The following is a 4538-nucleotide window of genomic DNA, read 5'->3' on the forward strand; positions in this document are numbered from 1 at the left end:
ACTGAAACTAGTAGAAACAAACTAGAAACAAGTGAATAATAAAGAAATAACTGAGATAATTGCAGGTGCTGATAATGTTATGGTGAAGATAAAATGGAGCAGTTTGGTGAAGTTGCTGAAGGGCTCTTACTCCTGTGAGGTTGGTGAGGTGAGCTTCTCTGAAGAGGTGACATTTAGGTTGAGACTTGAATAGTACAAAGGAGACAGGCATTCAAAGATCTCTTTGGTGGTGTACTGTAATAACATACTGATCTTCTCAGCCTTTGAGCCAGCAGGGCAAAGCCTGGGACAGCAAAGCCTCTGACCAGTCACCCCCTTGTGGTCAGTCGCCTCCTCTGTTTACTCCAGTGTGTTGTTCGAATGTTACCATTTTCTGTATGTTGCAGGCTATGAAGAGCATTGGGAAGCACCATTCTAGTTGAAGAGAAAATCCAAGTAAAAGAAGAACGAAGAAGACTGAGCTTGGTATGTTGGGTAACTGAAGGGGTGGAGTGCAAAAAAGGGGGAGTGATAGGGCATGAGGTCAGAGAGTGGGCAGGAGCCAGAAATCCTGTGGATCCTCATAGCCTTGGTATGGATGTAATGATGAAAAGTGGATGGATATAAAGGGTAATATTTGTCTATTTCCAAAAAGGAATTAGATACATTCTGTGTTAAAGTACGCATTAACGTGGTTAATCAAACTACATATTGAAAAGAAATGTTGAAAATAACACAAAGAGTGCTCGGTTCAGCAGCACATATTCTAAAATTGGAACGATACAGAGAAGATTAGCATGGCCCTGCGCAAGGATGACACGCAAATTCGTGAAGCGTTCCATATTTAAAAAAAAAAAAGAAAGAAAAGAACACAAAGAGTAGAGAGAGAAAATTTTATCTGAAGCCCAATGTGAGCACCAAAACGAACTAAAATTAAAATTACCTAAAATTAACACTGAGATTCCTAATAGTCAAAGTCAAAAAATAAAACATCGTGGACCATGTAATACTCTTTTTCATGTAACAGAAACATGAAATTGTATTATGAGATATAGACTTTTTCTCGATACCCAAATGAAAGAAATCTATTGCAAGGTTCATTACCAAGTAGTTTAATAAATTATATATTCCCTGCCATTTTGAATAAGTTCAGGAATATTTTCAAATGTCATTTCATGAAGGCTAAAAGCTAAAGTTTTATCTCAGTGAAGGCCCTTCATCAGAAACTGACTAATTGATAGATATGAGTGTAGATATCTCCATGTATTTGCTTTCCTGGTGATGAGGCCTAACTGAATTTGAATCGACTTGCCTTCTAGACCTCTCCATAAGCCTGTGCCTCCACATCATGGCTTATATCTCCCTCAACCTGGCACAGTCATTCCCATCTTTTGCACCAAAGAAATTCTTACCTCTGATGCAAAACAACGATCAGTCCCACGCCCTTAGTAACTACACAGCAGGTCTCTACTTTAGCTTGAGGTTCACCTAGGTAGCTTTTAAAATAAACAGGTATCACCTCAACCCAGTCGAATCAGAATATCTAGACAGGAGGGCTTGGACATTGCATTTTTAAGCTCTCCAGGTGATTCTAATCAGTAACAGGATTACAAGTTTTTGAGCTAGGTTAGCCCCCCTCCTACTTAATAACCGACCAGCTACAACACAATGTACCATAAACAAGAGAATCTTCGTGGTCACCTACCATGGAAGGTAAGTGAGCAATTACTTCCTTGACCTTGTATTTAATGAGAAAATCTGCATAGAAAATCTGCTTTGGTTCTGGCTTTGCTTAAAAGCTGTACTGGAATAGATATTTCAGAGTCCTTTGCACCTTCTCATGAGAAAAGAGGAGCAAATGTTATAGAAAAATTACAGACAAGAACAAATTAAAGGGACTCTTGAACCTGAATGTGCATAACAGTCACTTGGAATACTTGATAAAAATGCAGACCCCCAAGCGCAAACACCAGTGATTCTGACGGAGTAGTTCTGGGGTTGGTCCCAGGGATCTGTATATTTAACAAGTGCCCTGAGTGATTCTGGTGCCCGGTGGTCCACCGGCCAAGGGGAAATAGGAGTTTACAAAATGCTGCCTCTTTTTGGTACTCCTGACTCTCAGACAAACTCAAGGGCCCCTTGACCACTTCTGAAAGGAACTAGAATTAAGAAAACTTAAGTTTGGGGACAAATTTTAAAGACCATAGCAGAGTCGTGCCAGCTGAAGTAAAAGGACAGTAGAGAGAAAAGAAGCTCAGGCAGCAAATGGAGGCAGCTGGGGAGTGAGGGCACTGGCATCGGAAAAGTACTCAGGTGGGAGGCCAGCTCTGGGTCGGAGTGAAGAAACACACGTGCTGTCAGCTGGAGTGGAGTCTCTGTGGCGAGTGGGCTGGAGGACAATGTCCCAGCTGCAATCCAGAAAGTCAGATGTAATAATACTGCCCTTCTCAGATGCAAACTCTTCTAATCAAGCTGTGAAAAATATACTAACTTTTGTCTGCTATTGTTGGCCAAAGGCTAATTTGGTCATATCCTAGGGCTTCAGTTCTCACATCCCCATCACAAACAAACTGCCTCAAGTTTAGGAAATGTGAGCCTCAGGAAGTGTGAGCACTCAGAAACACACACTGGCTTCTCTTGGAGGCAGAGGAAGGAAGGAGGAGTGACTGGCAGCCTGGCTTCTCTAGCAAAACCATCTAGCGTGGGTTTCCAGCTCTCATTCTCTCGGCTGGAATCAACAAAGAGTAACAGAATACAAAGTATAAGAACCCATAGCATGCTAAATACATAGTAACTATTTATTTCTTCGCTCATTGCCTCATTGATTTTTTCCATTATTTATTCTTTTATTCCAAAAATATTTTTGAATGCTACCTGTGTTCCCTTAAAAAGCCGAATCTGAGACAAAGAATTGGGTACAAGTAATGTCTTTGGGAAGTGATCCTAAGGAACAGAAGTGAGCAAGTAGAAAGAGGAGAGGAAAAGAAGAAAAGCCAATGAATGTAAGAGCATATTATGGAGGACCTCACTGTGGGCAATGGAAACTCAGTTCTGCTGGGGCTGTTTGCTGGGATTGTCTCCTAAAGGATGATAGGGTGAAGCAATTATCCAAGGGCTCCAGTCCCCTGTGGAGGAGGGCCAGCCTACGGTTGTTAACGTCTTCCTTTCCTTTAGGCTCCACATGCCTAAAGGCTGAGGAGGTCCCACCCTTGACCCCTTTCGGTGTCCGGGATCCTGGAGGAATCTGGGGCAGAAAGCAAGGGGAGAGGCTGTCTGCTGCAGTGAGTTGAAGCTTGCACAGACTTCTTCACACTGCCCCAGGGAAGCTAAACTCAGAAGGGAAGCCCATAGGACGTTAGCTGGAGCTTTGTATGTGTGTACTGCAGTGTGTCAGGCTCTGCTCTGCTACAGAGATGAATACATCACGTTCTCTGCCTTCTAAGAGTTCTTGGCCTTGTAAAGGAGAGAAACATAAAGAAAAATCACCATTCAATATGAAAATTTCTGTAGTCGTGATATCCAAAAAGCTTGATCAGAAAAAGAGAAAGAAGTTAGTTGGTAGAGGAGAGATTTAGAGAAAGGAAGGAAGCCATAGAGAAAGGAGAATTGGGAGGACTTCACATAAATGTAAGCTGAACTTTGAAGGATGAATCTCCTACATGAGCAAGGGAACAATAAAAGAAATGTGTTTTCATTGGCAAGAAAGGTACATCCTGGAAATAGTGTTGAGTTTAGTGTGGCTGAACACGGTGCTTCTGTGAAAGAAGCAAGGAGACAAAGCTAAACATCTTGTATCCCCAAGGCAGTGGGAGAGCCGTTGAAGTGTAAGCAGGAGGCTGACTCAAGGGAGTTGTCTCCATTCCTGGTGAGCTTTCAGGAAAGATCACGGAACTGAATTCCCAGAGAGCTGTTCTCTCATCAAACATGCATGAAGCACTTATTAAGTACTAGGGACCATGCCAGGTGCTGAGCACGCCCAGGTGAGTGAGACGTGTTCTTGTCATCAAGGGGTTCGGTGCTTAGTGCTGGGAGCAAGAGGACCTTCGTAATACAGGGCAGTCAGTGCTGTTGTATGCCTCAGCACGGGGGCCTCTGGGAACACGGGAGAAGGCATTCTCCATCCAGGCCTTTGGCATTCCTGAAGACTTCCTAGGTAGTTAGTGATGTTCATTTCTCTAAAGTTAGAGGACTACAAGCATTCCACCGGAGCCTGACTAAGAAGGCATTGTCTCTGGGGACAGCATAGAAGTGGGATGTTTGTGGTCAAGAACACTTTCCGCTTCCCCCATCTGACATGTCCTGTCTCATCTTCTTCCCTGGCTGGCCTACTCAGCCTTTAGTTTTCAGTGTGAGCATCACTTCTTCCTGGAAGCATTCCTTGAACCCTGGGGTCTAAGGGATACAGACTAAATGTCCAAACACCTTCACAAATTATTTCTTTTCTTAGTTGTCTAAAAAGAAATCTGTGTATAAGCAAACAAAACTCATCAGCCTTCTAATTGTGGTAAGGGTAGTAAGGTGGCTGTCCTGTACGTGCTGTATAATATTCTGGTCTTGCC

General features: G+C 43.0%; 1 non-coding gene across 1 annotated transcript; it reads left to right on the forward strand.

Annotated features, from left to right (window-relative positions):
* Positions 1 to 721: 721 nt before the first annotated feature.
* On the forward strand, positions 722 to 827 carry LOC116152413 (U6 spliceosomal RNA). Its single transcript, XR_004136044.1, has one exon. It is a non-coding gene; the product is annotated as a U6 spliceosomal RNA (small nuclear RNA).
* Positions 828 to 4538: the final 3711 nt, after the last annotated feature.

The sequence above is a fragment of the Camelus dromedarius genome, chromosome 3 (genome assembly GCF_036321535.1).
Source record: "Camelus dromedarius isolate mCamDro1 chromosome 3, mCamDro1.pat, whole genome shotgun sequence".
Taxonomy (NCBI): Eukaryota; Metazoa; Chordata; class Mammalia; order Artiodactyla; family Camelidae; genus Camelus; species Camelus dromedarius.